The sequence below is a fragment of the Canis lupus genome, chromosome 5 (genome assembly GCF_048164855.1).
Source record: "Canis lupus baileyi chromosome 5, mCanLup2.hap1, whole genome shotgun sequence".
NCBI classification, from domain to species: domain Eukaryota; kingdom Metazoa; phylum Chordata; class Mammalia; order Carnivora; family Canidae; genus Canis; species Canis lupus.
This window is the reverse complement of record NC_132842.1, coordinates 77,873,750-77,899,786: the sequence shown is the minus strand read 5'-3', so window position 1 is coordinate 77,899,786 and position 26,037 is coordinate 77,873,750. Positions and strand designations below refer to the sequence as shown.

Genomic DNA, 26,037 nt, shown 5'->3' with positions numbered 1-26,037 from the left:
ACTTCAGCCTCAGAAGGTTGAATGGAACAAAATCTTTGTGGGTGGCCGAGCTTTGCAAACAGCGGTGGCTCAACCGCTGAGCTCCTAGGCAGCCGCGCTGGCCGGCGGCGCATGCGCGGTCGTCGGCGTGAACCTGGGCGGGGGTGGGGGCGGGGGCGGGGGCGGGGGAGTGACTCAGGCCCCGCCTCCAACCGCTCGGCCCGGGCTCGCCTCTGGACCCCGCCCACTTCCGCGGGCACCCAACCCTGCGTCGCCTGCGTGCTGACGTCAGGCGCGTGCCCCTGTCCGGCAGCCGAGGAGACCCCGCGCAGTGCTGCCAACGCCCCGGCGGAGGAGCTGAGGTGAGTGCGGGGCCCGAGGCTCCCCGCGGGAGCGGCTCCCCCGCCGTCCCGTCCCCGCCGCGCGGCCCCCGGCCTGTCCCCGCCCGCGGGCGAGGCGAGGCGAGGGGAGCGTGTGTGGGGGAGGCACCGCGCCTCTGGGGCCCCGGGGAGCGCGGGGAGGGGTGCGCGCCCCTCGCGGCGCCGTCCGGGCTCGCGCGGGTCCGGGTTCTGTCAGGGAGCGGGGCGGGCGGGGGCGCTCGGCCGGCGGGACGTGCGCGGCCGGGGCGCGGGGCGCGGGGCGCGGGCCGGAGGGCGCGGGCCGGAGGGCGCGGGCGGGGCCCGGCTGTCACCCGGCAGCGGCGGAAGGAAGGGGTCACACCCATCGCGGCCGCCTGGGGCCCCCTCCGCCCCGGCCGGGCCCCGCGGACGCCGAGGGCGGGTGGCTCGGGCTCCCGGGCCGGGTGTGCCCCCCGCGCGCCCCGGCTCGGACTTCCTGCTTCTCCGGGCGCCGCCGCGGACATTTTGCGGCGGGGGGGGGGGGGGGGGGGGAGGACGGGGGAAGGGAAGGGAGGGGGAGGGGAGGGGAGGGGAGCGGAACCGCGAGCGCGGCGGGGAGGCGGCGGCCCGGGCTGTGCCTGCGGCGCGCCCCCCTGCGCGCCCCCCTGCGCGCCCCCCTGCGCGCCCCCCTGCGCGCCCCCCTGCGCGCCCCCCTGCGCGCCCCCCTGCGCGCCCCCCTGCGCGCCCCCCTGCGCGCCCCCCTGCGCGCCCTGCAGGGCCGGGGGCCTGAGCCTCCAGCCTCCTTCATTCCAGCCTTCAGGTCGACTTCCTAGCACCATTTCCGCTCGCTTCTCCAGGTCTCCCTGCTCTCTTCAGCCGAGGCTTCCCTTGCAGGGAGTTACCTAAACCGCCTCTCGAAACTGCCGTTCGCCGCTTGCTCAATTCCTCTTATAAGGGTGAAATTTTCTTTGTTCGTTTGTTTTTTGTTTTTTTTTTTTTTCCCTCCCCTTTAAGTCCAAGAGAAATGCAGTGTGGAGGATTACGTCATCGCAATATAAGGGGCGAGAGCTTTAACTCCTACAAGTCAGGGGCTCGCCGAATGAAGACAGCGTTTTTTTTTGTTTTTTTTTTTTTGTTTTTTTTTTTTTGCAGCCTCCGTTGGGCGCTCGGTGGCACATCCTGCCGGTCTCCCAACGCACCGTGTGCATAAACGAGCTTTCTGAAACCCTTCCGGCTGTCTCACAAAGCATCTAAAAAAGCCAGGAAGGTTTAAAATCCTCCAGATCAGCCCGTGCCAGGGAGTCTAGCGTTAAGACAACCCCTCCTCCGGCCGCTTGTGTAGGCAATAACTTGAAAGATCCCTTTGCAGTCGAATGGAGTGACCCGTGGGAGCCTCTCTCTGGCCCAAAATGACTTTTCCGAGGCTGCTCAACGTCCCCCGTATGATGCACTTACTGATGCACAGTACAGACCTAAGTTGGCTCACGTGCACTCTGTGTGGCGAGGGGTGTGGTGGAAAGAGAATCATCAGTTTCCGCCCACCTTTCTTGCTAGACCATTTAATTTTGCCAACAAAAACGAATTTTGGATTCTTAACCAAAAAGTAAAAAAATAAAAAAATAAAAAACAAAAAAAACCAAAACCACACGTAAATGACATTTTTCAGACTTTTGGGCGATTACAGTGTTTCTTCCCCAGCATAGTAGATACACCGCCCTCCCTCCCAGTTGTATATCCTTCATTGATTACTGGGATACAGCGCAGAAAAATGTTAGCATTGTAGAGCAATTGTAGAGATCCCATTGTGTAATGGCATTGTTATAGGGTAGTTCATGTTGGAACAAGTATTTTCCCATTGTTCCTCTTGTGTGTAGAGGGAACAGCGCTTGTTAAACGTTTAAAAGAAGAAATTTAAATCCACTTCCTGTGGTGTATATGATTGGATAGGTATTGAGCTTGGATCTTCTGAAATACATTTGTCATAATGTGGTTATCTTGTTTTAAAAACACTCTCTGCTGAGCCCTGTCTTGAGACTCTTCTACGTTTAAGAAGTCTAAACATACATAACATCAGTTTGTATCTTCCCTTTCAAAATATATAGGAGAATAGTTTACATTTGCAGTTTTTAAACTCAGGCAGGGATTCAAGAGATTGATAGTTAAGTGAGTGTTAAAAATGAGCTGTTTTCCAGTAATTCCTTCAAGATCCGGAAGGTATCATCACATCCTCTTAAAATGTTTTCAGATACTAACTAAGACAGTTAAATTTAGTTTTTCGGGAATTTAAGGCCCATGTTACAGCAGCAGAGGTCAGGGGGCTTAAGTCAAACATCCATGAAATTCTTAAAGCACAGTAAGACTAAATCTTGACGTTTTCTGTAATTTCAAGATTGGTTTTCCTTTATTCAGTTGTTTTTTATCCACTTAGAACTTTGTGGTCTGTTAGGCATTTCTAGTTATTTTTAAGTTGGTTACACTAATCAGATGTTTTGATCCAAGAGCTGTCACATATGGAAAACTTTGAAGTACAATTTATTGTGCCTGTCTGGGAGTCGTGTTTATAGGCGTTCTTGGGAGTAAAAGATTGTTCTTTTATTTGTAGATACATTTTAGATGCATTTCTTTAGTGTTTTTAGGGTCTTTTTGAGAGCTTAGGGAACACAGTGAGAAGCACTTCAATCTACAAGGGCTTGCTCTGCAGGGGAAGGAGGGGTTACTATTTTGTTAACTTAGGTCACATATATAGTTCCCTATATCCTATATTAAAGGGCTTCGTTCTAGGCTTTTATGATAATGCCTTATTCAGTGTTTGCTTTCAAAACTATTAGTGTTCTCCACCGGAATGTATCTGATGTGCGGACAGGACTTTGACCTGGCATGGTCTCCCCTGTGTCCCTAGCCCCTAGAATAGTGCCGTATGTATAGTAGTAGGTGTCAAGAAGTGTTTGTCAAGTGAGTGAATTTAATGAGATCTGTGGGTTAAGATTTTCTCTTTCTGCATATTCCATGTCTTGTTTACTGTATTTCCTGAGGCTGGTGCTTGGTCAGCCATATCCGTATTCCAGCTCATTGAAGTGATGATTCCTAATCTGCTCCTGCTTGATCTTATCCTTCTGTTTAGTCCAGTATCTTCCTCAGCTGTACTGTTTGGGCTGTTCACTGTCGGCTTAGAAAGTTTTTTCTGATGACCAGTTCTTGTTCTTCTAAAAATTATTTAGACTTTAATGTTAGCTTCTTTCCTCTATTTTCTTTTGTTTGCTGTTGCAGCTTATTTTTGCCACTTTTTCCACCCTGCTCAACAGTATCAAATTCCTGGTCATGTTATGCTTTGTCCTTTACCAGTTTCTACTTTTAGTTACTCATCCTTTCAGTCCAAAATATTTTTGCTAAAGTAACTTTTGTTACTTGTTTTTTTAGTTACGTCTGCTACTCCTGCTGTTGTAAGTCCCGGATGTCAAAACTTTTCTTTACTAGTTGTCCCTGGGACATTGGTCTCAAAAAGCTTGTGCATGAAGTTAAACCAGGTGTGTGTGTGTTTTATTTTTTTATTTTTATTTAAAGATTTTTATTTATTTATTCATGAGAGATAGAGAGCAGAGACACAGGCAGAGGGAGAAGCAGGCTCCATGCAGGGAGCCTGATGTGGGACTCGATCCCGGGTCTCCAGGATCATGCCCTGGGCCGAAGGTATGTGCTAAACTGCTGAGCCACCCAGGGATCCTCATGGGTGTGTGTGTTTTTTTTCTTTTTTTAAATTAGGATTTTATTGTTCGTTCGTTCATTCATTCATTCATTCATTCATTTATGATTTTATTTTTAAGTAATTTCTATACCCAGTGTGGGACTTGAACTCACAACCCCAAGATCAAGAGTTGCATGCTCTACCAGCCAGGTGCCCCATGAAACCAGGTGTTTTCCTTCTTTAAAAAATATTGTAGGGGCGCCTGGGTGACTCAGTTGGTTAAGTGCCTGAGTCTTGATTTTGGCTCAGGTTGTGATCTCAGGGTAGTGAGATTGAGCCCTGCGTTGGGCTCGGTGGTCAGTTCCCAGTCAGCTTGAGATTCTCTCTCCCTCTGCCCCTTCTCCCACTCGTGTGTGCGTTTTCTCTCTCAAATAAAATAAATTACAAAAAATACTGTAGAAAATATTTCTTTGGCCATCCGTCACCTCTGTTGCTCACTCAGTTCTTTAACTTGTGCATCAATTTCTCCCAAAGTAAGTCATTTTGGTTTGCCATCTTAATTCTGCTATCTTGGGAGCTATACTGCTAGTATCATAATTAAAGGTATAGACTCTCGAATCATCTTACCTGGGTTCAAATCTTGCTATTTACTAACTGTGCAAAGTAATGTCTTTGTGAAATCAGGTTTACCTTCTGTAAAATAGGGCCAGCAATGGTCCCTACCTCGCAGTGTTGTTATGAGAATCAAATCAGTTAATCTTTGTGAAGTACTTAAGACAATTCACTGGCACATACTAAGTGCTCTGTAGGCGTTTGTTCTTATTATCATTATCACCTCTCTTAGGCCCTCATGTTTGAGAAGCTGAGTTTTCCCCCCAAATCAAAATTTTAATAACTGTCCCTTCCCTAGATTAATCTCATGAAACTGTAAAAATTATTAAGTGGAGATTGTTGCCTGCTTTAAGTTTTTGTCCACTATCTTAACTAGTGTTACATAAATGAGAGTGTATAATCAAATACAATGTGTGGACTATGGACCAGAAGCATAAGATCACCTTGGAATTCCATCCCAATCCCACTGAATCAGATTTTGCATTTTACTGCGATGCCCACATGATTTTTATGCACACTAAAGTTTGAAGCATGCTCTTAAAGACTGCTAGAGTGATATCTTATGGGATTTCAGAAATAGCATTGAGTGCTTTATTTTTATTTTTCTTCCTACTTAAGTATGAACTGGTTTCTTTAAGGCAGTGTACCAGAATTTATTGCAAGGATCCTAATCTGAAAGTGGGTGAAACCAGTGTGGCATTTAAATAAGTGAGTTATAGTATCTTGCCTATCGTGTAGAGTCACCTCATGTCTGTGCTCACTGTTGAGTGTAAAGTTGTTAAAGTACAACTGCCCGTTTAGTACTAATTAACCATAAATTCTAGTGTAGAATATCAGTTACACATTTGAACCTAAATGATGTTTTATTGAAAACATTGTTAGGAAGAGCCTGTGATCAGGATAATTCCTATGATTGTTGGATAATTCCTAAATGTTGGCATTTAGCTGGTGAAATATAACATCTTTTCTATTTTCTTTCCTAAAATAAGCCATATCTCTAATCTCAAGAGAAAATAGTGATAATAAAATCTAGTCTTATTTAGCTGCCATCCTTTTTTCTTTCCTTTTTTTTTTTTTTTTTTTTTTAAGATTTTATTTTTTTATTCATGAGAGAGGCAGAGACACAGGCAGAGGGAGAAGCAGGCTCCATGCAGGGAGCCTGACGTGGGACTCGATTCCGGGTCTCCAAAATCACGCCCTGGGCTGAAGGTGGCACAAACCGCTGAGCCACCCGGGCTGCCCAGTCGTCCTTTTTTTTTTTTTTTTAAGGATTATATCGCATTTTTCTCTAGTAACTTTTCCTTCAACTATTTGGTGTAGGAGGTCCACCAGCACTATCCTTGTGCAGTATATGCTTTAGAGTATTCCTAATCCTTTTCAAATCAAGACAGAAGTAGAAAAGTATTCGTATGCCACATGGAAGTGAATGGATGAGGCTCTTCTTGGCTGGCTAGGCATGTTACAGACCCCAGGAGAGTTGGAGAGCAGTGTCTCAGGCACACCTGTGTCCATTCTGTATCAGGTGGCAGTATGAAGCCATCTAGTGTTGGATATTAAGGCACAACCATCTTTTCAGCTAAAAAGATGATCATTGTTTGCTACTCCTTGTGGAAACAGAAGAGATTGAGAACAGACCAAATGAAGAGAAAATGAAGCCGGTGTGTGTGTGTGTGTGTGTGTGTGTGTGTGTGTGTATGTGTATGTGGCAGAGGTAGAACATAAGAACGCTGTGTTAATTTGTGTTAAGGAGTAGGAGTTAAAGATAGCTTGTAGAAGAAAGCATAAGCAAGGTTTCAGCTACAATCCATTTGTTTTGTTGATAGGCAGTTTAGGAGTATTTGAAATTTGGTTTGCTTTGAAATCTTTTTAAAAGCAGAGGAAGAGAAATGGGAAGTAATTCAGTAAAGTTCCTTAGCAAGTAATTGTTGGGATTTTCATTATACAACTGCACTGTAGCGACTGGTATTTATTTCACTAGCTGAATGCTATTTGAGAGGAGCTTGATTTTAAAATCTTTTGAGGTGGAATTAAACATCTATATATCAATTAATTCCTAGAAAACCATATTTTTATTGTGGAGTTTCACAGGTTTTAAGTAAATTAATAGATCTTATTTTTAAAAATATTTATTTTTAGGGAAAGTGAGGCGACCTGGGAGGAGGGGGCAGAGGCTGAGGGAGAGAGAGGGAATCTTAAGCAGAATCCACACTGAGCATAGGGCTCAGTCTTACCACTCTGAGGTCATGACCTGAACCAAAATCAAGAGTCCAACACTCAACTTGACTGAGCCACCCAGGTGCCTCAGACTTAGATTTTTTTTTAAAATATAGATTTAATTTATTTATTCATGAGAGACACACAGAGAGGCAGAGACACAGGCAGAGGGAGGAGAAGCAGGCTGCATGCAACGAGCCCGATGCGGGACTCCATCCCAGGAATCTGGGTTCATGCCCTGAGCCAAAGGCAGATACTCAACTATTGAACCACCCAGGCATACCACACTTAGATTTTAGAATGTAAATTTTCATTTATCATATAACTAGGAAAAAAAATGAGTAGTTCCTATGATTATTAGAGTCCTAGGGTTTAAATCAATATCTGATACCCTCATTTGTTTCAGAAAGTCCAAGTAGAATAAATAATACCAAGTATAAGTTATGGAAGTTTGAATTATTTTAGGGTCATGTTATTTATTTGCTCTGGTCACCATGGGGCCAAGGGGAATGTTAGATCATCCTGAGAGTTTATAAACCAGTAGAAATGGGGTAGGGGATAATTTTAATGTTAAGAGTAATGCCTGTGTTTTTCTAGTGTGTTTCAGAATGCCTGAGAGATGTTTCGGGGAGGGGCGGGTGACAACAGGTTGGAAACCATAGTCATTATATCCCCATCTTGGAAATTCCTAATCTATGTTTATTAAAGGTTCAGAGAAGTTAGTTAGGAGTCTGTTTAATTCAGTGTTTCTTAAGCTTGTTTAATGGAGCCCCCCCCCCCCCCTTTTTTTCTTTTTTCCCCTGCTCCCATGAAACATCCTTTAAAGTTTTGAGAAAATGGACTGGGAGGCATGGTGTCTAGTGGTTTATTAATCTCTATTAGAGTCCAGGAATATTGGTGTGACCAAACAGTGCTTGTGGTGGGTAGAAACATAGGAACAATATTCTTAAATTTCTGAAGCATGTAAACGATAGAGACTTCAGCAGAGGCTGTGGATGATCTGTTCTTGGTGTATTAAGTAAGCCCCACTTGAGACATTTGCATAGAATTTGCTAATTTGCAATTTCTTGGGATTGAACTGAGTATGTTATATATAAAACACATCTTTCTGTGTTATATATAAAACACATCTTTGTGCACTCTGGGCAAGTGGCTCCATCTTAACTTAAAATTGGGGCAAGGTATTGGAAGGGAGAAGCAGACCAATATTAGGAACTGGGGAAGTGATTGTCCAGTGACTGCAAGGGAATGCTCTGAAATGGGGTCACGATCTCCAGTTTCTTTTGTTCTTGAATCAGTTATCCTAGTTACAGTATTTTACTGCCTTCCAATATTCTGAAAAGCCGTAATTTCAAAGCCAACCTTTCAATGTTCTGGAAATCATAGAATTCATAACTTGTTTTTGTGATCCAAAAAATTTGTGAAGTTTTTAAAAAATAATTGTTCACATATATGAGAAATCAAGTTTTTTAAGGAGCTTGTACAGTAGTCTGTAAAGTCTTTGTATTTTACCATTTGACCTTTTTTTTTTTTTTTTTTTACTTTCTCTTCCTTGTCACACATATTGCCCCTCCCTGCCCCCAAGAAAAACCCCTACCTCAGATCCTGTCTTTTTAGTTTTTTTTTTTTTTTCCTGGTTGCACCTAATACATGGCAGTGAAAGTATATTATCCTAAAAACTTATCCTTGGTTCTAGTTAAATCAGAGCCAGGAAAAATAATTTTACTTATAACTGTGTTGCTAGTTATCCAAGAGATGAGAGAGAGGGGAAAGATACAATTTTATATAGTCAGGTCAGGGTTAGATACTTAGGTTAGGCTGTCTTCTTAAAAAAAATTACTATTTTTTTAGTAATTGGGGACATTTTCTTCAGGAGGAAGATCGATTTCTGTCCTGAATGTGACATGTGTTAAAGATAAAAAAGTTTGTTTTCTGCTGAAACCAGATTCTTTATCTCTGCTACTTTCATTTGGAGAAATTGGTATAAGTTTTGTTCTTATAAAATATAAATCCCTCTCTCTTTCAGTCTCTATTTTTAATATGAAAATGAGATGATTCTTTACAAATATTAAAAAAAAAAACCCACCACGTAAAAATCTATCTAAAAAAAGAAGCAATACATAGAAGCAGCTTTTAAAAATGGAACTAATCAATGGTAAAGATTTTTGTGAAGACCTAAATTCTAGAGATAATTTTTTGGCAGTTTTGTGATTGATTCTTTAAGTTCATTATACACTATATCAATGAACTTAAATCTAAGTGTATTGTTCCAAAATTAGACTAGATATATTTTCATTATCTAGAACTACTGAGTGTATAATATACACTATTTCACTGTGGTACAGTTGCCATCACAGTGTGATAAACGTAATTCTTAGGGATTTTGTTTTTTAGGAGTTTTTGTTTTGCTAGTTTAAAACTTGGTAGAATTGTGTATTCCTAGAACAGAGGACAGAGTATAATACTAAGTGGTTTCAAACACTTGGTGTTAACTACTTCAGCTAGTTCAGGTTGTGGACTTGACTTACACCTTAGGAATTTGAGTTTTCTCTTCAGAAGGGTAGCAATTAAATTTTTTGTTTTTCATTTTTTTGTCCAAATAGTAACAGAAGAGGGTTTAGGAGCCTAGAGGACCCGTTAAAGGGGATATTCTGAGAACAAAGAACAAGGTTGTTGACCTGCTGCATTGCTCACCCATACTGTCTTACTAATTTATGAATTGAGCAACTATTTGAGTGCCTGCTCTGTGTCAGTCACTTTTCCAGGGGTTGGGGATATAGCAGTGAATGAAATAGGCCCAAGCAAATCTCTGCCCTCGTGATTTACATCGTAGTGTATGAGTTGGAGACTAGTGTTTGGAGAAAAGCAAAGAAGGGGAGGATGATAAGGGAGGGCTGGTGGTCAGGTACAGTGGAATGCTTCAGAGTTTGGTTGCAATTTAAAATAACTTAGAGGAGTTCTCCAAAATGACATTCAAGCAAAGACCTGTGGGGATGTGACTGAGCTATCCAGGCAAGAGCATTCTAGAGGGAGCAACTGCAATGACTTTTTTTTTTTTTTAAGATTTTATTTATTTGAGACAGTGTGTGCACCCACATGGGGGTGGAGGTGGCAGAGGGAGAAGCAGATTCCCTGCCACCATGCAGGGAGACTGAAGTGGGACTCTAGCCCAGGACCCTGGGATCATGACCTGAGCCAAAGGCAGACAAGCTTAACTGACTAAGCCTCTCAGGCACCCCCGTAACTGGTTATAATCAGTAACAAACTTGAAAATTGAAAATTAAGCAGGTGCATTTTGTAATGCATTTAGATTACCATTTTAGTAGCTTAGTTTCCCAAAATATGATGTATGTGTATAATTAACCTGAGAAACAATTGATGGTCAAGGTAGAAGTTTGTGCTTTGATGCTGTTGCTTTTGGTTTCAAAGTGCTCTTGAAAAGGCAGATTGTTGCCAACACATATTGGTTATTTTTCAGAGTATTTGCTACTCTATCTTTATTATTTTTGTTTCTCTTGCTTTCTTATAGTGGATAAAACTACACTTGAGCTGCTGTGCAACCATGCTGAAATGTCTGTCCTTATGTCCTCATGTCGGCTGTACTGCATTGCCACCGACTGGTGCAGATGTTACAGCCTCTCTTATTCTTTGTCAAACTATTCCTTGAAATATATGGTTGAATGCTTCTGTAGAAGTTCACCCCATTAACAATAAATTCCACATCAAAGTTGTTAGAAAATTGGTAGATTTAGAGTCTTGGTAATCTTATTTTTTAAAAATATGGCTTGTAGTTTATAAGACATACTGTACGATAATCTAAATGAAGGTACCGTACGTCTGCCTCATCAGGTGTAACAAAAGTCATGCATTAGGTTTGTGGTTGGCATCTCACTTGGTAATTTTTCAAAAGAAAGATTCTCTGCCATTCACTTTACAGTGTATATTGTTGCCTTGGTAATATAGTGACTTATTTTTTGCTGCAAATGTATGCTTGTATGTGGGATTTCTGATACAGGCTGGCACATGATTTCATCCTTGATAGACTTAGGACCAAATTACTGTGTACTGATTGTGAAAAGGCTATTCTTTTGTGTGTTTTCTTACAAGAGAGCTTAAGAACATATAGCCTGACCTTAAGATTTCTTCTTCTAACTTCTCCATCTGGTGTACAAACCAATCATCTGATTTCCTAAACTAAAAGACTTCCTAATAATTGACCATCTTCTTAAACCCATCCTCCACTCCCACACCTCAAGTATTTCTTCTCTTTTTCCATGCTACTACCCTAGTGCAGATCCTTCATTTAAATCGTAGCTTATTAAATAGTTTCTTAGCTGAGTTCGTTTCTTATCTGGTTACCTTTGACAGTCCACCTTGGACTACAGGTACAAGATTGATAGTCAAAAACAAAGCTGTTCTTCGTAGGAAATGGTAGCCTTCTGTTTCCCACCTAGGTTAAATGAAAACTCCTCTGCTTAGCTTTTAGAGTATGACTTGTACTTACCCATTTTAAAAATTTCTTCCACTTTTCAGGCTGGCACTACCTGTACTCATTCTACTGATACTCCATGTGACTAGAGATTTATTCTTACATTCTTCTAGACTACTCTTCCCTATTAATTATTATTCTTTTGAAAATCTGTGGCACTTGTAGTTTATAGTGTAGTTTTGTTAGCAGACTACTACAGCTGTGTTCCCCTGTAATGCTTATAGTCAGTAAAGTATATGATGTGATATATGATGTATGTAAAGCTATTTTGCATACTGTTTGGCACAGAGTTGGTATTCAGTAAATTATTGAAATGTTTTGAAGGCCTTTAAAGGCAGGGTTTCTGTCTTACCAAATGTAGTGCTATAACAGGCACTTAAATATCTTGCTTAGAGTTAATAGAGTTGTTTCTTGGAGGAACAGAAGCCTATTGTAACATGCTCTAGGTCCCAGTTTGTGTCCTGATGCGGGGAAGATTGGGTCAGATCTGTTAGGTGCTTGAGTCTTGTTCTTTAACTGACCCCATACACATGCCAACACAGCTACTGTTTAACTCCTTTTGCTTTTTTTTCTTTTTTCTTAATACATGAGAACTCAACATTTTAACAGTGATAATATGTTTGTTTTTAAAGATTTTATTTTGAGAGAGAGTGTGCAAAGGTGCGCACACGAGTCGGGGAGGGGCAAAGGGAGAGGAAAAGGCTTGGTGGGGAGCCCAACCCCAGGCTATCCCAGCACCCTGGGATCATGACCTGAGCTAAAGGCAGATGCCTGTCTGAGCCACCCAGGTGCCCCAATAATATATGTTTTTAATAATATTGTGTTGTTATGTTGGTAGTCTTCGTGACTATTTTTAATACGCACAGCATTTCATCCTGTGGTATTCTATTACTTAATACCTTTTTCTTGTATTAACTATTTTAATGTTATAGTATTCCATTGTATTTTGATAAAGTATTTTCTTCATTTTGGATACATTGTTTGAAGTGGAATTTTTTAAGTTTTTTATTTATTAAAGATTTTATTTATTTATTCATGAGAGACACAGAGAGAAAGAGGCAGACACACAGGCAGAAGGAGAAGCAGGCTTCATCCCGGGACCCTGATGTGAGACTTGATCCCTGGACTCCAGGATCACACCCTAGGCCGAAGGCAGGCACTAAACTGCTGAGCCACCCAGGGATCCCTGGAATTATTTTTTTAAAGAGGGATACAAATATTTTGAGATGGTCCGATGGAGGGAAAGAGAATCTCAAGCAGACTCCCCACCGAGCACATGGAGCTTGATCCCAGGATCCTACGCTGAAATCAAGAGTTGGATGCTTAACCATCTGAATCACCCACGTGCCCTATGTACTTTGCATTTTATTTTATTATTTTATTTTTTTAAAGATTTTATTTATTTATTCATGAGAGACACAGAGAAGCAGAGACACAGGGAGAGGGAGAAGAGGGCTCCTCACAGGGAGCCGGATGTGGGACTCCATCCCCAGACCCAGGATCGCACCCTTGAGCCCAAGGTAGATGCTCAACCTCTGAGCTACCCGGGTGTCCCTTATTTTTTATTTTAAAGATTTTATTTATTTATTAGTATGAGAGTGAGAGCGTGAGCAACAGTGCACGAGGAGGAGGAGGGACAGGGAGAAGCAGACTCACTGCTGAGCGGGGAGATCCAATGCAGGGCTCAGTCCCAGAGCTCTGGGATCATGACCTGAGCTGAAGGCAGATGCTTAATCGACTGAGCCATCCAGGGGGCCCCATGTACTTTGTGTTTTAAAAACAATACATTTGGGGTTCTTCCTTGTTGACACTGTATTAGTTTGCTAGGGCTGCCATAACAAAGACTAGAATAGGTGATTTAAATAGTAGAAATTTATTTCCTGACAGTTCTGGAGGTTAGAAACCCAAGATCAAGGTGTTGACGGGCTCGTTTCATCTGAGGACTTCTCTCGGCTTATAGGTAGCTGACTTTTAGTGTCTGCACCTGGTCTTCCCTCTTTGTGTACTAATCTTTTAAGGATACCAACCATGTTGCTTTAGGGCTCACCAGTATGACCTCATTTTACCTTACTTTAAAGGCCCTGTCTCCAAATACAGTCAGTCATATTTTGAAGTACCAGGGGCTAGGACTTCAACATAAATTTTGGGGGGTTATAGATAAAACTGCCTCTCCCAAATTATATCTATAGTAGGCACTATAGTTCATTTTTAAAATATTTTTATAATTATAATATTCCTTTGTTTTGTAACTTACCAGTGCCCTGTTAGTTGACTTATAGTCTCCTGTTTTTGCTTCTGTAAGCAAGGCTGTGGTAAATATCCTTATGCTTACCTCTTGAGAAATGGAGTTGCTGGGTCAAAGAATGTACGTGTTAAATTTTGGTAGGTGTTGGCCCAGACCTTGTAAGTCTTGTTTCTGTTGTTTTGAAAGCAAAAATTTGCCTTGTGTATTAGGTACTAATCTAAAGCCAGATTTGGTTTGAAGAGTACGTGATTTGCTTTCACTTAGCACTTTGATGGAGTATAAACACAGCCCCCTCCCTATACAAGATTGTCTAGATAATCAGATTCTAAATTGATCGCTTATCTGGGTTACTTTATGATGATAAAAAAGACCTCGTATTTCAGTATTAAGTGCTGTACAGAACAGGAACTCAGTTAATTCTTAAGCCTGTGATGTTAATACTATTTCTGTTTTATGGATGGAGAAACAAAGTCTTAGAGATGATGACTAGCTTGCATAAAGTTGCACAGGAATGGAGATATGGGTTTAGGATTACTGGACTTGAAAGCTTCTATGCTTTGACTACTACTCTTAGATTGTCTTCCTTGGGCTAATTAGAGACTTGATAAATACTTGTATAATTAAGTTATGTTAATTTATCTCTTCTTAAAATAGAGGCAGATTACAACCGTTTATGTAACATTCTGAATCCTCTGACTACAAACATGACGTTTAGTTTTAATTGTTCTTCAAGATCAGAGTGTGGGGATTTCAGAAAGGATTAATTTGGCAAATAAGGCTGCAAGTAGAAGTGAAGATTTTTCTGAATTTCCTTTTATATATGGTGTTTCGATGCTTTCATTTAATAGTTATAGTTCTGATCTTTATCTTAGGCCCATTTTGGTCTTTGCAAATTTTAATTGGGGATGAGAATGCTATATATTCTGTGACAGGTGATCTATTAGTGGCTTTATATACATCATTTCTTTTAATTTTTTTTTAATTTTTATTTATTTATGATAGTCACACACAGAGAGAGAGAGAGGCAGAGACACAGGCAGAGGGAGAAGCAGGCTCCATGCACCGGAAGCCCGATGTGGGATTCGATCCCGGGTCTCCAGAATCGCGCCCTGGGCCAAAGGCAGGCGCTAAACCGCTGCGCCACCCAGGGATCCCACATCATTTCTTTTTATGGCAGTTTTGTAAGTTAGATGTGACTGTGTAGATGAGAAATTTAAGATGTAGAAGTGAAGTGACTTCCCGGGATCACACACTGAAGTGGAGCTAAGATTTGAACCCATATTTGCTTGTCTTTAAAAAATCCCATGCTTTTTTCGTATTAACTTTAGTCAGGAAGATTAAAAAAAAAAATAATTAGGGCAGCCCGGGTGGCTCAGCAGTTTAGCGCCGCCTTCGGCCCAGGATGCGATCCTGGAGACCCGGATCGACTCCCACATCGGGCTCCCTGCAGGAAGCCTGCTTCTCCCTCTGCCTATGTCTCTGCCTCTCATTCTCTCATGAATAAATAAATAAAATCTTTAAAAAATATTTTAAATTAAATAAAAAAAATTTAGTCAGCAAGACTTAAAATTTTTTTTGAATTTAATTAGATTAAAAATATATTATTATATATTTAAAATATATTTTACCCTTAATATAAGGTCAGTACTGCATTAGGTGTCTTGGGAAGTACAAGCCTAGTTTTTCAGAGAGCTTAAAATCTTTTTTTTTTTTATTTTATTTTATTTTATTTTTTTATTTTTTATTTATGATAGGCACACAGTGAGAGAGAGAGAGAGAGGCAGAGACACAGGCAGAGGGAGAAGCAGGCTCCATGCACCGGGAGCCGACGTGGGATTCGATCCCGGGTCTCCAGGATCACGCCCTGGGCCAAAGGCAGGCGCTAAACCGCTGCGCCACCCAGGGATCCCAGAGAGCTTAAAATCTATTAGAATAAACACATGTGAATAAAACCAGTATGATCAAGTACTTAGTTGTGTGATTCATTTGTTAAGTGAGTGCCTGTTTTGTATTTAGTATTGAACTGTTTTCTGGCAATACAACGGAGTCCCTACCTTTACAGAGATTTCCTTATTTTTAATGTCTCCTTCATTGCACTGTAACAAACAAGATAATTATAGATTATGACCATACTATAAAGGAAATAAACAGGGTAATATGATAGAAGTAAGGAGGGGGGAAGCTGGATATTCCTGTGGATAGTGTGTGCCCAGGGGAGGATTTTCTGAGAAGAGGATGATTTGAGCTGAGATCTGAAGGAGAAGTCAGCAGCTTTAAGAGGAGGGGGAACAGTACTGGCAAGTATAAAGACCTGCAGGAAGGACAGGGCATATTGGAGGAATAGAAAGAAGTCTCTGTAGTTAGAGCATGGGAAGCAAAAGGGAGAGGAGTATAAATGAGATCTAAGAACTAAGCAAGGCCTTGCTATGGGGGTTCAGAAAATTGGGGCATTTTTTGATAGCCGAAATAGGGAAGGTGTCTCAGATAAGGTAGGAATCGGGGGTGGAAAGTTAGGATAGAATTAGGAGTTGTAAGGCTAGACATCTGTCTAGGGTTTAGAGAGATGATATGAATAAAGGCTTACACTTTGAAATAAGTACAAACCACACTGGATAATTTAAATAGTACCAGGCGATTGGCAGCTGTTTAGATGGGCAGAATAAGATGCAGACAAGCTGGTTGAACAGTTTTGATCCTGTTATTACCCCCTTTTTTCCTTTCTGTGTAGACCTCAGAGCTATGGCAAATTCAGATTTGAGATTTGGGATAAGCAAAACGCCCTTATCCTTAGTTATCTTTTTTTTTTTTTTTTTTTTTTTTTTTAAGATTTTATTTTTAAGTAACTCTATACCCAACGTGGGGCTTGAACTCACAACCCTGAGATCAAGTCTCATGCTCTACCGCGGTGCCCGTAGTTATCTGTTCTTTTGCATGAAATGGAGGGGGACTTTGAATGTGTTTAATATCTCCTTGGCCTTTCATAAGAGAATAAAATGATAATTGCCCTAATTAAGAGACCAGAATGGGAAAATTGCATAGGAGGGTGTCAGTAATGTTACAAAGGAGAAGAGAGTTTGTTTGGGATGGTGGTGATGGTGTTGTGTTACTTGTTCCTTGTCAGATACTCCACTTAGGGTTGTTGCCCCAGAGGACATGAGCTTTGTTCCAGGCACAGGAGGGATATGGCTATGTATAGGCCAGTACTGGCATATAGTAAGTGCTTATATGAGAAGTCCCCTTCTATGTGGAAAAGTAGATCAAGACTGTTATCAGAAGTTTGTGTTACTACACAGGACCCTAGGATCCAAAACATTTTTTTTCTTTCTTTCTGGAATTTTAAGTTGAACACAATACTACTAATGCCTCTTTACACTGTGAAGGGGTTCTTATTACAGAGAACACACCCAGAGGCTTTCTCACTGTTAAGCAAATATGCCTTGTGAATGTATGATCTATGGAAAAACTCCTGTGCTGTCTTGTTGGAGAATAAATTTTAGATATCCCACCTCCCCCCTTATTTACAAGTCTTGAATATTTTGAGGAAAAATCTTAACTGTAATTTCCATTCTCCTCCTCCTTCTTCTTCTTCTTCTTTTTTTTTTAAGATTTTATGTATTAGAGAGTGAGCGCGTGCACATTAGCAGTAGCAGAGGGAGAGGGAGAATCAGGCTCTCCGCTGAGCAGGGAGCCTGATCATGACCTGAGCCAAAGGAGGTTGCTTAACTAACAAGCCACCCAAGCACTTCATTTCCATTCTCTTCTAATTAAATAGTACTCTTAAACATAACTAAATACATTCTTCAGTTTTACCAAATTTTTTGGAAATGTTAAATTTAAAAATTATCTTATTTAAATATTTATGAATTATATTTTTTAACGTTATTTTTTGATTCACAAATACAATATAAAATGATCACTCTGGCTAGTATCTCTTTGTTTTTGCCAATTTGAGGAAGGAAAACTCAACATTACAGCAAAAATAAGGACTTAAATTCTTACTGGATCAGACATTTTGGAATGAAGTCATTTTCATAAATGAAGCTGCCACAACAAACTTCTAGCAACACTGAAAACATTTTTACCACATAGATTAGTAATCTTTCACTTTATGAGCGCTGCTGTCAGCACTTTTCCCTGTAACAGTGGCTTCGTTTTTGTCATCCTGAGGACTCCTAGAACCTTAGTTTGAGAGCCCCTTCTTTCTTAGGTAGTTTGTGATTTCACACATAACAATTTCTTAAACAAGTGGCAGAAAATGGAGGAATTTGAATAATTGCTTTAATGAGTGGTTAATTTTGCTGTCCAACACTCTGAATTAATTAATGCTGCCTTTTTTTTTTTTTTTTTTTTTTTTTTTTTTTTTTTTGAGAGGGAGACAGTGTGTGTATGTGTGCGCACAGGCAAGTGGTGGGTGGGGGTGGGGGCAGAGGGAAAGGGAGAGAGAAAATCCTAAGGAGGCTGCATGCTCAGCATGGAGCCCGATTTAGGGCTTGATCTGAGGACTCTGAGATGACAACCTGAGGTGAAATCAAGAGTTGGACACTTAACCAACTAAGCCACCCGAGTACCCCTGTAAGTAATGCATTTAATTAGCAGCTGAAGATACTAGGAATTTTTTTTTAAGATTTTATTTATTTATTCTTGAGAGAGAGAGAAAGAGAGAGAGAGAGGCAGAGACACAGAGGGAGAAGCAGGCTCCATGCAGGGAGCCTGATGTGGGACTCGATCCTGGGACCCCAGGATCACACCCTGGGCCAAAGGCAGGCGCTGAGCCACCCAGGGATCCCTGGCCTTACTACTTTAAAGCAAAACAAATTAAAAACACATAACTTCCCTCTTTTTTTTTTTTTTTTTAAGATTTTATTTATTTAATCGTGAGAGAGACAGAGGCAGAGACGTAGGCAGAATGAATGAGAAGCAGGCTTCCTGTGGGAGCCTTATTTTGAACTCAGTCCCAGGACCCGGGATCATGACCTCAGCCACTGAGCCATCCAGGTGCCCCAATCTCCCTCATTTTTATATACTCACTATGAGGAACCACGTCACTTGCCACTTTTCCTTTCTTTTCTTTCTTTTTAAAGATTTTATTTATTTGTTTGACAGAACGAGAGAGCACACATAGGGGTAGAAGGAGAGAGACAAAGAGAAGCCGAAGCAGGCTTCTCCCTGAGCAGGAAACCTGATGCGGGGCTCCATCCTAGGACCCTGGGATCATGACCTGAGCCGAAGGCAGTGCTTAACTAGCTGAGCCACCCAGGCACCACCTCTTACCTTTCTTGATAGTGGGATTCTGGCCTTCACTAATTTCTTCCTGTTAGAATAGACACCTAGAAGATGGAACCATAAACAAACTAAAACCAATTTCTAGAGAAGATGTGCTAGCTGGCTTGGAAGTGTGGAGGAGAAAGTGGGGAAAAAAGATAAAATTTGAATATTGAATGAAATACTTAAGATGATGTATTCTTAGCTCCCATTCCAGTAATTAGTGTAAGAAACTAAGCTATATTGTTTACATAAAAAAACTTAAATTTGCAACAAGATGATGTCTAAAAAGCTCAATCAAGTAAACAAGGTCTGGGACTTTTACTCTCCTTATAAGCCTTGTTGTATTAGCCTGGTATTGTTTTATGGATGCGAGCCGAAGACATGAGACTCCTGGGTGACAAAGAATTTAATTATTAAAGGAACAGCCAGTAGCAGGTCAGTGTCTGTGTTGCTTCCCTTTGCCGCCAAGACTTCCACATGGTAGATATGGTGGGTTTGTGTCTCAGCTAAGGAGCATTGAGCTTGGGAACCCACTGTTTAATAGTAAGCAGGAAGTAAGCCAGCTCTTTGTCCTAGAGAGACACATTATTGTATTCTTCAAGGTTATTTGCTGCAAAAACCCTACAGTGTCACCTGGCCTGGGTGGGCTGGTCAAGACCTTGCATTTCTTAGCATACTCAGCCAGCTGTATAGGAGCACAAGGGACCCATGGGAGACTGTCTTTCCTGACTCAGGGTTGTCTACTTTTTAGTAATTGAAAGCTATTTTACAGGATTCTAATTTTATTTTTCAAATTGGAGTGGATACGCTTACTGAAAACTGAGGCAAACTGCTGTTCATATGAAGCTGCTTTTGGATTTTTATTAGGGCAGATAACTTTGAGCAGTAGCTATATTGCTTTGGCTTTTTGAATGAATGCCAAAGTTTTCTAAGATTATTTGCTATTTACTGAGGACTCTGAAAACAAATTATAAAGTTTGAAAAGAATGGTCTTTATGTGGTTTGTTCTTTATTTGCCTGAAGGCTTAAGAGTTGGAAAAGAATATCAGGATACATGGGCGTTAACAATTTAGCTTTGGGGGAAGTCCTTTGCTTTTAAGCCAGAAAATCTACAAAAAGATGGGGTTAAGTTAGTTTATGAAAGGGTATTTCAATTCTAAAAAAAAAAAAAAAAAATTCTTATTATTTATTTTGGTTCTTTTATGTAATATTGGGTGAGCTCATATAATTGACCTCTTAAATTTTGTTTGAAGCTTAACATTTATTTCAAGGTTTAAAAACATTCCTTTTATAGTGTATTGTTTGTTTTGCGGGAGAAAGGTAATTATGATGGTGTAATAGGATTTTTGGGTAGGATTTTCTCAACAATATTGTGTGTTTAGTTCAACATATAAGGTTAGCCATATTTGAACCATATTTGGTTCTGACTCAAAACCAAACAAGATGATGTGTTAGAACATCTGCATACATGTGAATGCATGGGATATGTCTCTAGTTTGAGTATTTTGTTTTGGGTTACTTAACAGTTGCATGGGCAGATATTTTAAAAATTATGCTTTGGGGCAGCCCTGGTGGCGCAGAGGTTTGGCGCCGCCTGCAGCCCGGGGTGTGATCTTGGAGACCGGGATCGAGTCCCACATTGGGCTGCCTGCATGGAGCCTGCTTCGCCCTCTGCCTGTGTCTCTGCCTCTCTTTCTCTCTATCTCTCATGAATAAATAAATAAAATCTTTTAAAAAAATAAAAATTATGCTTTGCATCTGATACTATAATGTATAGCAGAAAGTTATAAAAAATACCCTCTGAGGTGACTGGATTTGGGAGGAGAGACAAGTGATGCTGATTTTATTTGTTCTATATAAATTCCTGTAGCCAAATCATTGGATAGGTAAGGAAGGCTTGTGAAATTCAGGGTTACTATTGTCTTAATTTATGTAGTGCCTTCTTCCTAGGTATGAAAATGGGTTACTTCAGGGAGAAATGTATTTAGAATGAAAACAGTATTATTTTTGATGTATTTTGTGTTAGTGTAAAAGCTGTTTGTTTTGATACCACTGCTGTCAGTTCAGTTCTGACACTGACTCTGAGAGTGAGTACAGACCCCACGGTTTAAGAGCTTAGGCCCGTCCCATAAGACTGCTTCCATTTCAGGCACTGGTTGTGAATGGAGTGCTCAGGCTGTCTGCCTTTCTGGCTCGCCTGTTCCCCTAGCCCCCGCTCAGTTTTGACAGTTCAGTAGAATGACTCACAGAACTCAAGAAAATATATTTACTCATTTACTGTTAAGGATACAACTCAGTCTAATGAAGAGGAGATGTATAGGACTGTGGGGGTGGGGCACAGAGCTTCTGTGTCCTCCCTAGGCGCATGGCACACTCTTGCACATCCTTGTGTTTACCAGGTTGGGAGCTCTCCAGATCTCTTTGTTCAAGAGTTTTCACAGAGCTCAACCTCCAGTGGGCTTCCCCAGCTCCCCTTCCTGAGCTTGGTAGGGTTCCAGCCCCTTAATCACTTAGTCTTTCTGGTGAGCAATCCCTTCTAGAAGCTGTCTGGGGACCCCACCCTAACGTGGCCCTGTTATGTTAGCATATACTCTTGTGTGATTAGGAAGGGATCATTATGAAAGACAAAAGATGCTCCTATCATCTAGGAAATTCCAGGGGTTTTAGGAGCTCTGTACTAGGAACCCAGGAGAAAGACCAAAACTTATTTTACCACATTGAAATTCTTGAAAAATTTACTTGCTTTTCTTTTTTTGTTATTTTTTTGTTTTTATTTTTCCCTTAACTTGCTTTTCATTTAGTTTACTGTTAATATTTGACATAGTTCTTTGAGAATATATATATATATATATATTTTTTTTTTTTTTGCAAAAGATGCTCATTTTTAGTAAAACTTAATCTTCAGATCTTTTCATACACTGTGCTTTGTACCTAGAATGAACCTACTGGGCAGGGGCATCTGTAGCTAGGAGCTTCCTCTTACCCCGTACTGATCTTTTCCCTAGGGATTGGATTGTCTGGTGGGGTTCAGTGGGCAGCCAGCCAGTAATAATGGTATTATAGAGAGGGTTCCATGGCTTCTTTAAACTTAGAGCTCAAGAACTCCAGAAAACTTAAGGGACTGTAGTTCTGAGATTCTCAAGAGGGAATTGGACCTCTAAAGCATTCAAGAACCTAGGAGATAGGGGTTTTAATGTCATCATGTGGTGGAATGGTGGGTACTGGGAAGGAATGTGGAAAGATACACCTTATTTCACAATTTATTTTGCTTATGATTGGCAGAATCATTTTTTTTTAAAGGGCACAAACCCTTTAATTATTATTATTATTTTTTTATGATAGTCACACAGAGAGAGAGAGAGAGAGGCAGAGACATAGGCAGAGGGAGAAGCAGACTCCATGCACCGGGAGCCCGACGTGGGATTCGATCCCGGGTCTCCAGAATCGTGCCCTGGGTCAAAGGCAGGCGCTAAACCGCTGCACCACCCAGGGATCCCCGGCAGAATCATTTTTATGCTTAAAGTTCCCCAGCCCCAGTTCTAAGTGCTGGTACAATTGAACTTCAGTGTTAAAGAGGAAGAGTATTTAGTTATTGATGTAAAATAACTTTTCTAGCTGCCCTGGATAGCAAAATGGTAATTAGTACTACGTAGCCTGTTTGCTGCTATAGTGATTTGACGTTTTTAAAAAGGAAGCTAATGTAGGATAGAGACATGTCTGGCCTAGTTATTTCCACGTTGCTGAAGCTGGCATTGTAGGTGTTGCAAAGCCAAAGTCTTCCATGGTTGCTTGCCCCCTTCCCATCTGTGGGTCATCTGCTGATATTTTAATATGTGAAATTACTAATTAGTAATACATGTCAAATGCTTTATAGAACAGTCTTAATTAAATTGCAACTTGACTTTGAAATGACCACCTTTGTAGTTACAGCTAAATTTGACTGTATTTGTAGTAAGAACAATGAGTACTATAATTATTTTGGCAATAGAAAAATTCATGTGCTCTTCTCTAAGTGGTATGGAATTGTTCCTGTTTAAAATTTATATTGACTAAAATAAAATAAAATAAAATAAAATAAAATAAAATAAAATTTATATTGTCTTGAAAAGTGCCTTTAATCATTCAAGAATAATAGCTAACACTTAGTAAGCATTTATTGTATGCCAGGCAGTGTTCTAAATTCTTTACATATATTATTGTATTCAATCAACGTACCCTATGAAGAAGGCCTTATTACTATTTTCATTTTTGGAGGGAAAACAGCCACAGAGAAGTTAGACCCAGTCTGACTTGTGAACTAATGCTTTTAACTGGGGACCCACAACCAGTTTCTAACGTTGCTGAGCTTAGATCAGGAAGCCTAAGAAATGGAAGATTTATGGAAATAAAGAAAGGGGAAGAGCAAACTCTGTCTTACTAATTCTTCCCTTCTCCCCAATAAAATTTAGTAGTTTGCAGGGTGAAGAAACAGGAAATGAACTTAACTCCTGTTTCTTGCTTCCTCTTCTCCCTTCCTCTTCCCAGTGCTGGCAGCTGTTATAGGTATATACTTGCCACTCCATTTGCAGTGATCATGTTTTTTAATCACTGTTACTTTTCAGGAGAGGTAGTGGCCAGTATAGTATTTTAGAGTAGGTGCATGGCAGTCATACCACTAGGGTTTAAATTCTAATTCTGCTGTTAACTACCTGAGTAATCTTGGTCTACTTAACTTTACTGTGCTTCATTTTTCTTACCTGCAAAATGGGGATAATATAGTACATACCTTGTAGGGTTGTTGGGAAGATGAAATGTACAAAAATAGGTAATATGTTTGGAACATATATAGCACATATTAAGTGCTATGTAAGTGTTTGCTATTATTATTATTATTATTATTATTATTATTATTATTTGAGAGCACTTTTAGGTTGAACTAATAATTGAAATGCCTCTGAAGTATCTTGGTTCATGCTTTCTCAATATGTAATGTGAGTTTTTCATTAGTAAATGAAATGTAATGTAAATGTGAAATGCCTGGCTAATACAACTAATTCATGTTGGTAATTTTGATTCTAGTTTAAGAAAATCACTTCTAGGTGATCTGAAATGCCAGTAGTGTTTATCTTTGCTTAGATTCTTGTGTTACTGGTATTCCTTGTCATGCTGTCATGTAAGATAGTAGTTCTCAAGCTTTATTATACGTTAGAATGACGTAGGGAGTGTTGAATTCTGATTTATTCGATTTGGGGTTTGGATCTGGGAATCTGAATTGTTAAACCCATTCGAGGTAATTCTGGTGGTCTGATAATTTTGGAATTGCTCATTTAGAGGCTAAATTCAAACATGTAGGCAGTGATGATTTGTAAACTAAAAACATTTATTTTGGCATTTAACAGTAGTGATTGGGTCTGTTCTTATACTAAATTATTTTGTTAACACCTGTTAGGTAACTTATTTTTAGAAACTACTCGTTAAATACATAAATAAGATACAGGAAATAGAAAAAAAATAATACAGAAGTCTTCACACTTGATCTTAGCCAAAAGGCAAAGAAGCAATTAATACAGAAGTCTTCAGATGAAGAAGTAGTTGGGTGGATTTCTTGTTTCGTGTGTGTGTGTGTGTGTGTGTGTGTGATTAGCTAAATAGCAAATATATTCAGTTCATTTTAACTTAATGTTTTTGGTGTACCAGCTTGTGCAAAGTATGAAAAGTTTTGATTAGGTAATAATCCACCAAAGAGAAAAAGTACTAAGTTTTGACCCACTGGATGAAAATAGGTGTGAAGTAGGATTGATTTAACTACCACACTTAGTAGATGAATTTATGTATATTGGGTATGTGCTGTGAGCTGTAAAGTCCTTTTATGTTATTTAATTTTTATTACAACTATGCAAGGTGTTGACATAATTCTGTATTACAAATAAGAACTTTTAGGCAAAAAGAGGTGAAGACCCTTGTCCAGGTCACAAGTAAGTGCTGAACAGAGATTAAAACTCAGAGTTTTCCTGACTTCAAAGTTAAGAAAATTATTTATATGTGAAGCTTATGGATTTTGGATAGGTTTTCCAACTTTTTAGGCAGGACACACAAAGAGTGGCCCCCCAAAGAGTGGCTTGGGGGCTGGTTCTTTTGCTGGGACAAGAAAAGATAGAAACTTCTAAAAGTTCTCAAAGTAGTAATGTTTGTTTAATGATCTAGCCAAACTATATGCAGGGCACATCTCTATTACACGAATCCATTATCTTCCATTGGAAAATCTTAAAAAAGATTGCCTTCAGAAAGTCTGTCAGCTTTAATGAATTTGTGCTTAAGAATGCAGAGAGGGGAAGCACCTAGGTGGCTCAGTTGGTTATGCATCTGACTCTTGATTTTGGTTTGGGTCTTGATCTCAAGGTCATGAGTTCAAGCCCAGGATATGCTGGGTGTGAAGATTACTTAAAAAAAAAAAAAAAAAAAGAATGCAGACAGATTTATGAGCCCATTTGAAATATTGTTACCTTTGTTCCTAAACTTACATTGTAGATTTCTTCTGGTACAAATTGTGTTGTATCCATGTGTTTTACTTTATAGTTGAAAGTTTCCTGGTGGCCAGAATGATCTCTCTCTCTCTTAAAGGTTTATTTATTTGAGAGAGAGAGAATGGTTCCCAACGTGGGGCTTGATCTCACAACCCATGAGATCATGGCCTGAGCCAAAACCAAGCGTTGGGCACATTTAACAACTGAGCCACCCAGGCACCCCAAGAATGATCTCATTAACATCTTCTTATTCTTGCTGATATGAGAGAGAGGTACTGCATTTAAGGCTTCCACAGAAAGAACCAGTATTCTGAGACTACTATTTTTGTGAATGGCCTGCTGAGGACAGCTAATTTGGGTGGAATTTCCAAACATATTTATAATATAGAAAAAAGGAAATTCAGTGTGAATCAGATTTAAATGATTCTTTTTAAATACAGTTATTAATGAAATCTCTTTTTTGGAATGTTTTAGACCAGCTCCGATCTTGTCCATCATAGGTTGTGATAGTTGTGATTGTGATTTCACACGAGACAGTCATAGCTCTGATCATGGGAACTTTTTTGTTTTCAGTTTCCTCCTATTCCCTCAGGAGTCCTAATGAAAATTTCAAGAAGCAATGGTCTTCTTCCACTAGGAGTTCAGAGCTGTGGCCTATGATTTTATATTTGTTTGTTAGTATGGGTTATAAGTCTTAAAAGTGAATACCA

General features: G+C 40.2%; 1 protein-coding gene across 6 annotated transcripts in view; it reads left to right on the top strand.

Moving 5' to 3' along the window:
• Nucleotides 1–207: 207 nt before the first annotated feature.
• CDC42 (cell division cycle 42) overlaps nucleotides 208–26,037 on the top strand; it is a 47,280-nt gene continuing 21,450 nt past the window's right edge. For 2 of the 6 annotated variants that reach the window (XM_072827920.1, XM_072827921.1), the window contains exon 1: nucleotides 208–341. The gene's annotated coding sequence lies outside the window, so the exon portion shown is untranslated. Of the gene's footprint in view, nucleotides 342–1,177; nucleotides 1,274–3,734; nucleotides 3,842–15,835; nucleotides 15,857–26,037 lie in introns of those variants that run through there. The other 4 variants (XM_072827922.1, XM_072827926.1, XM_072827924.1 and 1 more) reach the window with 4 other exon arrangements.